The 10,000-nt window shown below is 36.6% G+C and overlaps 6 non-coding genes across 6 annotated transcripts; all 6 read left to right on the top strand.

The window, feature by feature from the left end:
- Positions 1–941: 941 nt before the first annotated feature.
- On the top strand, positions 942–1,060 carry LOC136182092 (5S ribosomal RNA). The gene has a single exon (XR_010668410.1). It is a non-coding gene; the product is annotated as a 5S ribosomal RNA (ribosomal RNA).
- Positions 1,061–2,477: 1,417 nt separating this feature from the next.
- LOC136181984 (5S ribosomal RNA) lies at positions 2,478–2,596 on the top strand. Its single transcript, XR_010668301.1, has one exon. It is a non-coding gene; the product is annotated as a 5S ribosomal RNA (ribosomal RNA).
- A 1,417-nt stretch (positions 2,597–4,013) lies between these two features.
- On the top strand, positions 4,014–4,132 carry LOC136182103 (5S ribosomal RNA). The gene has a single exon (XR_010668421.1). It is a non-coding gene; the product is annotated as a 5S ribosomal RNA (ribosomal RNA).
- A 1,417-nt stretch (positions 4,133–5,549) lies between these two features.
- Positions 5,550–5,668, top strand: LOC136181985 (5S ribosomal RNA). The gene has a single exon (XR_010668303.1). It is a non-coding gene; the product is annotated as a 5S ribosomal RNA (ribosomal RNA).
- Positions 5,669–7,085: 1,417 nt separating this feature from the next.
- Positions 7,086–7,204, top strand: LOC136182114 (5S ribosomal RNA). The gene has a single exon (XR_010668432.1). It is a non-coding gene; the product is annotated as a 5S ribosomal RNA (ribosomal RNA).
- Positions 7,205–8,621: 1,417 nt separating this feature from the next.
- Positions 8,622–8,740, top strand: LOC136182125 (5S ribosomal RNA). Its single transcript, XR_010668443.1, has one exon. It is a non-coding gene; the product is annotated as a 5S ribosomal RNA (ribosomal RNA).
- Positions 8,741–10,000: the final 1,260 nt, after the last annotated feature.

The raw sequence follows: 10,000 nt of genomic DNA on the forward strand, positions 1-10,000 counted from the left end.
TTCAGAATCAATTGACGATTTTTCAGAAGTTGACCATTTTGCATCGTCACTTTTACTGTGGATTTATTAAGGTTTTCAATACTGCAAACTTGTAAACAGTGAACAGCAGAAATAAGTTTAAATGTTGCATTAAGGCACACAAGATTTAGGATTATTATAGTAGCCTAAGCAGTGATTGATTAAGATATAAGGGACAACTCGAAATTATGTTTTTATCACCACTTACTTGTTTTGAGGTAATCTTGAATGACAAATGAATAAATCAGCCATTGCAATGTTTCATGTAGAAATCATAACCCTGTGGGGCATACATATTTGATCCCCTCACATTCTCCATTGTAACTAATCATTAAAAAAAACAATCCTCCATTAGGAATCACAAAGGAACACTTACTAATTATATGAAAATTCATAATTATTACAATCAGTCCCTATATATGCTATAGATGATCCCCAATCAAAATTCAGTGTAAGCTACTTTGTAGGAAAGTAGAAGCAATGATAGACAAATAAAAAAAGAACTGCAGTGCATAGCAGGAGGTTACAGCGCCCCCTGCTGGCTGAAGCAGCTATTAAAAGCTTACAGCACCTGGGATTCCCAGGCGGTCTCCCATCCAAGTACTAACCAGGCCAGTTTTGAAAGAGGGAAGTTAATCTTCACGGAATCGGTTTGTTCAATGTGTTTATCAGACGTTTGAACGTTCAGTTTGCCCGCAAGTCGTGAAACAAGTCTTAAAAACAAGCTGCAAGTCTTTAGTTAACTCCCAGCGTCAAAGTATTGCTGAATCTAGTAAGATTAAGTGTAAGTCTATCCATAGGCCCACACGTTTGAGTAGAAAAGTAATAAAATCAACTAGGTCATAGTCACTTGCTCTAATTTTGGCGAGGTGTTACTTTAAACCTAAGTATGTATAAATAACCCTTTAACAACCTGTTCATTCGCTTACGGCCATACCACCCTGAACACGCCCGATCTCGTCCGATCTCGGAAGCTAAGCAGGGTAGGGCCTGGTTAGTACTTGGATGGGAGACCGCCTGGGAATACCAGGTGCTGTAAGCTTTTAATACCTCCTTTAGCCAGAAGAGGGCGCTGTTGCCTCACTAGTGGAGAAAGGACTGAGAGAAACAGGCCAGTGGAAAATGAAACATGATTTTATTTGGCAGTCTGTCCTCTTTTTTTTTGTTGCAATTTTCATCAATGTTTTCAGTGAGTATTAATACATATTACGCTCTCTGGAGGCTGTTTTCAAAGTTCAGTTTTACATTCAAAAAGTACATGTAGCCTACTTACGTAAGGACTACTGCATTAACATATTTTAATTACTTGTACTTAGGTTACTCTTTACTTCCCCACAACACTCTGGTAGCCATATTATACATTTGATTCAACTGGAAATATTCACCATCATTATAAATGTTTTCACATCAATAATAAACATTTACACCAAATCAGGAATTATTATAAATGATTACTATTAAGATTGAATTTAAAAAAAACCTGCAAACAAGTGATGCTTACTTATCAATCAATATTTTTTCAGAATCAATTGACGATTTTTCAGAAGTTGACCATTTTGCATCGTCACTTTTACTGTGGATTTATTAAGGTTTTCAATACTGCAAACTTGTAAACAGTGAACAGCAGAAATAAGTTTAAATGTTGCATTAAGGCACACAAGATTTAGGATTATTATAGTAGCCTAAGCAGTGATTGATTAAGATATAAGGGACAACTCGAAATTATGTTTTTATCACCACTTACTTGTTTTGAGGTAATCTTGAATGACAAATGAATAAATCAGCCATTGCAATGTTTCATGTAGAAATCATAACCCTGTGGGGCATACATATTTGATCCCCTCACATTCTCCATTGTAACTAATCATTAAAAAAAACAATCCTCCATTAGGAATCACAAAGGAACACTTACTAATTATATGAAAATTCATAATTATTACAATCAGTCCCTATATATGCTATAGATGATCCCCAATCAAAATTCAGTGTAAGCTACTTTGTAGGAAAGTAGAAGCAATGATAGACAAATAAAAAAAGAACTGCAGTGCATAGCAGGAGGTTACAGCGCCCCCTGCTGGCTGAAGCAGGTATTAAAAGCTTACAGCACCTGGGATTCCCAGGCGGTCTCCCATCCAAGTACTAACCAGGCCAGTTTTGAAAGAGGGAAGTTAATCTTCACGGAATCGGTTTGTTCAATGTGTTTATCAGACGTTTGAACGTTCAGTTTGCCCGCAAGTCGTGAAACAAGTCTTAAAAACAAGCTGCAAGTCTTTAGTTAACTCCCAGCGTCAAAGTATTGCTGAATCTAGTAAGATTAAGTGTAAGTCTATCCATAGGCCCACACGTTTGAGTAGAAAAGTAATAAAATCAACTAGGTCATAGTCACTTGCTCTAATTTTGGCGAGGTGTTACTTTAAACCTAAGTATGTATAAATAACCCTTTAACAACCTGTTCATTCGCTTACGGCCATACCACCCTGAACACGCCCGATCTCGTCCGATCTCGGAAGCTAAGCAGGGTCGGGCCTGGTTAGTACTTGGATGGGAGACCGCCTGGGAATACCAGGTGCTGTAAGCTTTTAATACCTCCTTTAGCCAGAAGAGGGCGCTGTTGCCTCACTAGTGGAGAAAGGACTGAGAGAAACAGGCCAGTGGAAAATGAAACATGATTTTATTTGGCAGTCTGTCCTCTTTTTTTTTGTTGCAATTTTCATCAATGTTTTCAGTGAGTATTAATACATATTACGCTCTCTGGAGGCTGTTTTCAAAGTTCAGTTTTACATTCAAAAAGTACATGTAGCCTACTTACGTAAGGACTACTGCATTAACATATTTTAATTACTTGTACTTAGGTTACTCTTTACTTCCCCACAACACTCTGGTAGCCATATTATACATTTGATTCAACTGGAAATATTCACCATCATTATAAATGTTTTCACATCAATAATAAACATTTACACCAAATCAGGAATTATTATAAATGATTACTATTAAGATTGAATTAAAAAAAAACCTGCAAACAAGTGATGCTTACTTATCAATCAATATTTTTTCAGAATCAATTGACGATTTTTCAGAAGTTGACCATTTTGCATCGTCACTTTTACTGTGGATTTATTAAGGTTTTCAATACTGCAAACTTGTGAACAGTGAACAGCAGAAATAAGTTTAAATGTTGCATTAAGGCACACAAGATTTAGGATTATTATAGTAGCCTAAGCAGTGATTGATTAAGATATAAGGGACAACTCGAAATTATGTTTTTATCACCACTTACTTGTTTTGAGGTAATCTTGAATGACAAATGAATAAATCAGCCATTGCAATGTTTCATGTAGAAATCATAACCCTGTGGGGCATACATATTTGATCCCCTCACATTCTCCATTGTAACTAATCATTAAAAAAAACAATCCTCCATTAGGAATCACAAAGGAACACTTACTAATTATATGAAAATTCATAATTATTACAATCAGTCCCTATATATGCTATAGATGATCCCCAATCAAAATTCAGTGTAAGCTACTTTGTAGGAAAGTAGAAGCAATGATAGACAAATAAAAAAAGAACTGCAGTGCATAGCAGGAGGTTACAGCGCCCCCTGCTGGCTGAAGCAGGTATTAAAAGCTTACAGCACCTGGGATTCCCAGGCGGTCTCCCATCCAAGTACTAACCAGGCCAGTTTTGAAAGAGGGAAGTTAATCTTCACGGAATCGGTTTGTTCAATGTGTTTATCAGACGTTTGAACGTTCAGTTTGCCCGCAAGTCGTGAAACAAGTCTTAAAAACAAGCTGCAAGTCTTTAGTTAACTCCCAGCGTCAAAGTATTGCTGAATCTAGTAAGATTAAGTGTAAGTCTATCCATAGGCCCACACGTTTGAGTAGAAAAGTAATAAAATCAACTAGGTCATAGTCACTTGCTCTAATTTTGGCGAGGTGTTACTTTAAACCTAAGTATGTATAAATAACCCTTTAACAACCTGTTCATTCGCTTACGGCCATACCACCCTGAACACGCCCGATCTCGTCCGATCTCGGAAGCTAAGCAGGGTAGGGCCTGGTTAGTACTTGGATGGGAGACCGCCTGGGAATACCAGGTGCTGTAAGCTTTTAATACCTCCTTTAGCCAGAAGAGGGCGCTGTTGCCTCACTAGTGGAGAAAGGACTGAGAGAAACAGGCCAGTGGAAAATGAAACATGATTTTATTTGGCAGTCTGTCCTCTTTTTTTTTGTTGCAATTTTCATCAATGTTTTCAGTGAGTATTAATACATATTACGCTCTCTGGAGGCTGTTTTCAAAGTTCAGTTTTACATTCAAAAAGTACATGTAGCCTACTTACGTAAGGACTACTGCATTAACATATTTTAATTACTTGTACTTAGGTTACTCTTTACTTCCCCACAACACTCTGGTAGCCATATTATACATTTGATTCAACTGGAAATATTCACCATCATTATAAATGTTTTCACATCAATAATAAACATTTACACCAAATCAGGAATTATTATAAATGATTACTATTAAGATTGAATTTAAAAAAAACCTGCAAACAAGTGATGCTTACTTATCAATCAATATTTTTTCAGAATCAATTGACGATTTTTCAGAAGTTGACCATTTTGCATCGTCACTTTTACTGTGGATTTATTAAGGTTTTCAATACTGCAAACTTGTGAACAGTGAACAGCAGAAATAAGTTTAAATGTTGCATTAAGGCACACAAGATTTAGGATTATTATAGTAGCCTAAGCAGTGATTGATTAAGATATAAGGGACAACTCGAAATTATGTTTTTATCACCACTTACTTGTTTTGAGGTAATCTTGAATGACAAATGAATAAATCAGCCATTGCAATGTTTCATGTAGAAATCATAACCCTGTGGGGCATACATATTTGATCCCCTCACATTCTCCATTGTAACTAATCATTAAAAAAAACAATCCTCCATTAGGAATCACAAAGGAACACTTACTAATTATATGAAAATTCATAATTATTACAATCAGTCCCTATATATGCTATAGATGATCCCCAATCAAAATTCAGTGTAAGCTACTTTGTAGGAAAGTAGAAGCAATGATAGACAAATAAAAAAAGAACTGCAGTGCATAGCAGGAGGTTACAGCGCCCCCTGCTGGCTGAAGCAGGTATTAAAAGCTTACAGCACCTGGGATTCCCAGGCGGTCTCCCATCCAAGTACTAACCAGGCCAGTTTTGAAAGAGGGAAGTTAATCTTCACGGAATCGGTTTGTTCAATGTGTTTATCAGACGTTTGAACGTTCAGTTTGCCCGCAAGTCGTGAAACAAGTCTTAAAAACAAGCTGCAAGTCTTTAGTTAACTCCCAGCGTCAAAGTATTGCTGAATCTAGTAAGATTAAGTGTAAGTCTATCCATAGGCCCACACGTTTGAGTAGAAAAGTAATAAAATCAACTAGGTCATAGTCACTTGCTCTAATTTTGGCGAGGTGTTACTTTAAACCTAAGTATGTATAAATAACCCTTTAACAACCTGTTCATTCGCTTACGGCCATACCACCCTGAACACGCCCGATCTCGTCCGATCTCGGAAGCTAAGCAGGGTCGGGCCTGGTTAGTACTTGGATGGGAGACCGCCTGGGAATACCAGGTGCTGTAAGCTTTTAATACCTCCTTTAGCCAGAAGAGGGCGCTGTTGCCTCACTAGTGGAGAAAGGACTGAGAGAAACAGGCCAGTGGAAAATGAAACATGATTTTATTTGGCAGTCTGTCCTCTTTTTTTTTGTTGCAATTTTCATCAATGTTTTCAGTGAGTATTAATACATATTACGCTCTCTGGAGGCTGTTTTCAAAGTTCAGTTTTACATTCAAAAAGTACATGTAGCCTACTTACGTAAGGACTACTGCATTAACATATTTTAATTACTTGTACTTAGGTTACTCTTTACTTCCCCACAACACTCTGGTAGCCATATTATACATTTGATTCAACTGGAAATATTCACCATCATTATAAATGTTTTCACATCAATAATAAACATTTACACCAAATCAGGAATTATTATAAATGATTACTATTAAGATTGAATTTAAAAAAAACCTGCAAACAAGTGATGCTTACTTATCAATCAATATTTTTTCAGAATCAATTGACGATTTTTCAGAAGTTGACCATTTTGCATCGTCACTTTTACTGTGGATTTATTAAGGTTTTCAATACTGCAAACTTGTGAACAGTGAACAGCAGAAATAAGTTTAAATGTTGCATTAAGGCACACAAGATTTAGGATTATTATAGTAGCCTAAGCAGTGATTGATTAAGATATAAGGGACAACTCGAAATTATGTTTTTATCACCACTTACTTGTTTTGAGGTAATCTTGAATGACAAATGAATAAATCAGCCATTGCAATGTTTCATGTAGAAATCATAACCCTGTGGGGCATACATATTTGATCCCCTCACATTCTCCATTGTAACTAATCATTAAAAAAAACAATCCTCCATTAGGAATCACAAAGGAACACTTACTAATTATATGAAAATTCATAATTATTACAATCAGTCCCTATATATGCTATAGATGATCCCCAATCAAAATTCAGTGTAAGCTACTTTGTAGGAAAGTAGAAGCAATGATAGACAAATAAAAAAAGAACTGCAGTGCATAGCAGGAGGTTACAGCGCCCCCTGCTGGCTGAAGCAGGTATTAAAAGCTTACAGCACCTGGGATTCCCAGGCGGTCTCCCATCCAAGTACTAACCAGGCCAGTTTTGAAAGAGGGAAGTTAATCTTCACGGAATCGGTTTGTTCAATGTGTTTATCAGACGTTTGAACGTTCAGTTTGCCCGCAAGTCGTGAAACAAGTCTTAAAAACAAGCTGCAAGTCTTTAGTTAACTCCCAGCGTCAAAGTATTGCTGAATCTAGTAAGATTAAGTGTAAGTCTATCCATAGGCCCACACGTTTGAGTAGAAAAGTAATAAAATCAACTAGGTCATAGTCACTTGCTCTAATTTTGGCGAGGTGTTACTTTAAACCTAAGTATGTATAAATAACCCTTTAACAACCTGTTCATTCGCTTACGGCCATACCACCCTGAACACGCCCGATCTCGTCCGATCTCGGAAGCTAAGCAGGGTAGGGCCTGGTTAGTACTTGGATGGGAGACCGCCTGGGAATACCAGGTGCTGTAAGCTTTTAATACCTCCTTTAGCCAGAAGAGGGCGCTGTTGCCTCACTAGTGGAGAAAGGACTGAGAGAAACAGGCCAGTGGAAAATGAAACATGATTTTATTTGGCAGTCTGTCCTCTTTTTTTTTGTTGCAATTTTCATCAATGTTTTCAGTGAGTATTAATACATATTACGCTCTCTGGAGGCTGTTTTCAAAGTTCAGTTTTACATTCAAAAAGTACATGTAGCCTACTTACGTAAGGACTACTGCATTAACATATTTTAATTACTTGTACTTAGGTTACTCTTTACTTCCCCACAACACTCTGGTAGCCATATTATACATTTGATTCAACTGGAAATATTCACCATCATTATAAATGTTTTCACATCAATAATAAACATTTACACCAAATCAGGAATTATTATAAATGATTACTATTAAGATTGAATTTAAAAAAAACCTGCAAACAAGTGATGCTTACTTATCAATCAATATTTTTTCAGAATCAATTGACGATTTTTCAGAAGTTGACCATTTTGCATCGTCACTTTTACTGTGGATTTATTAAGGTTTTCAATACTGCAAACTTGTGAACAGTGAACAGCAGAAATAAGTTTAAATGTTGCATTAAGGCACACAAGATTTAGGATTATTATAGTAGCCTAAGCAGTGATTGATTAAGATATAAGGGACAACTCGAAATTATGTTTTTATCACCACTTACTTGTTTTGAGGTAATCTTGAATGACAAATGAATAAATCAGCCATTGCAATGTTTCATGTAGAAATCATAACCCTGTGGGGCATACATATTTGATCCCCTCACATTCTCCATTGTAACTAATCATTAAAAAAAACAATCCTCCATTAGGAATCACAAAGGAACACTTACTAATTATATGAAAATTCATAATTATTACAATCAGTCCCTATATATGCTATAGATGATCCCCAATCAAAATTCAGTGTAAGCTACTTTGTAGGAAAGTAGAAGCAATGATAGACAAATAAAAAAAGAACTGCAGTGCATAGCAGGAGGTTACAGCGCCCCCTGCTGGCTGAAGCAGGTATTAAAAGCTTACAGCACCTGGGATTCCCAGGCGGTCTCCCATCCAAGTACTAACCAGGCCAGTTTTGAAAGAGGGAAGTTAATCTTCACGGAATCGGTTTGTTCAATGTGTTTATCAGACGTTTGAACGTTCAGTTTGCCCGCAAGTCGTGAAACAAGTCTTAAAAACAAGCTGCAAGTCTTTAGTTAACTCCCAGCGTCAAAGTATTGCTGAATCTAGTAAGATTAAGTGTAAGTCTATCCATAGGCCCACACGTTTGAGTAGAAAAGTAATAAAATCAACTAGGTCATAGTCACTTGCTCTAATTTTGGCGAGGTGTTACTTTAAACCTAAGTATGTATAAATAACCCTTTAACAACCTGTTCATTCGCTTACGGCCATACCACCCTGAACACGCCCGATCTCGTCCGATCTCGGAAGCTAAGCAGGGTAGGGCCTGGTTAGTACTTGGATGGGAGACCGCCTGGGAATACCAGGTGCTGTAAGCTTTTAATACCTCCTTTAGCCAGAAGAGGGCGCTGTTGCCTCACTAGTGGAGAAAGGACTGAGAGAAACAGGCCAGTGGAAAATGAAACATGATTTTATTTGGCAGTCTGTCCTCTTTTTTTTTGTTGCAATTTTCATCAATGTTTTCAGTGAGTATTAATACATATTACGCTCTCTGGAGGCTGTTTTCAAAGTTCAGTTTTACATTCAAAAAGTACATGTAGCCTACTTAAGTAAGGACTACTGCATTAACATATTTTAATTACTTGTACTTAGGTTACTCTTTACTTCCCCACAACACTCTGGTAGCCATATTATACATTTGATTCAACTGGAAATATTCACCATCATTATAAATGTTTTCACATCAATAATAAACATTTACACCAAATCAGGAATTATTATAAATGATTACTATTAAGATTGAATTTAAAAAAAACCTGCAAACAAGTGATGCTTACTTATCAATCAATATTTTTTCAGAATCAATTGACGATTTTTCAGAAGTTGACCATTTTGCATCGTCACTTTTACTGTGGATTTATTAAGGTTTTCAATACTGCAAACTTGTGAACAGTGAACAGCAGAAATAAGTTTAAATGTTGCATTAAGGCACACAAGATTTAGGATTATTATAGTAGCCTAAGCAGTGATTGATTAAGATATAAGGGACAACTCGAAATTATGTTTTTATCACCACTTACTTGTTTTGAGGTAATCTTGAATGACAAATGAATAAATCAGCCATTGCAATGTTTCATGTAGAAATCATAACCCTGTGGGGCATACATATTTGATCCCCTCACATTCTCCATTGTAACTAATCATTAAAAAAAACAATCCTCCATTAGGAATCACAAAGGAACACTTACTAATTATATGAAAATTCATAATTATTACAATCAGTCCCTATATATGCTATAGATGATCCCCAATCAAAATTCAGTGTAAGCTACTTTGTAGGAAAGTAGAAGCAATGATAGACAAATAAAAAAAGAACTGCAGTGCATAGCAGGAGGTTACAGCGCCCCCTGCTGGCTGAAGCAGGTATTAAAAGCTTACAGCACCTGGGATTCCCAGGCGGTCTCCCATCCAAGTACTAACCAGGCCAGTTTTGAAAGAGGGAAGTTAATCTTCACGGAATCGGTTTGTTCAATGTGTTTATCAGACGTTTGAACGTTCAGTTTGCCCGCAAGTCGTGAAACAAGTCTTAAAAACAAGCTGCAAGTCTTTAGTTAACTCCCAGCGTCAAAGTATTGCTG

The sequence above is a fragment of the Labrus bergylta genome, chromosome 13 (genome assembly GCF_963930695.1).
Source record: "Labrus bergylta chromosome 13, fLabBer1.1, whole genome shotgun sequence".
Classification (NCBI taxonomy): Eukaryota; Metazoa; Chordata; class Actinopteri; order Labriformes; family Labridae; genus Labrus; species Labrus bergylta.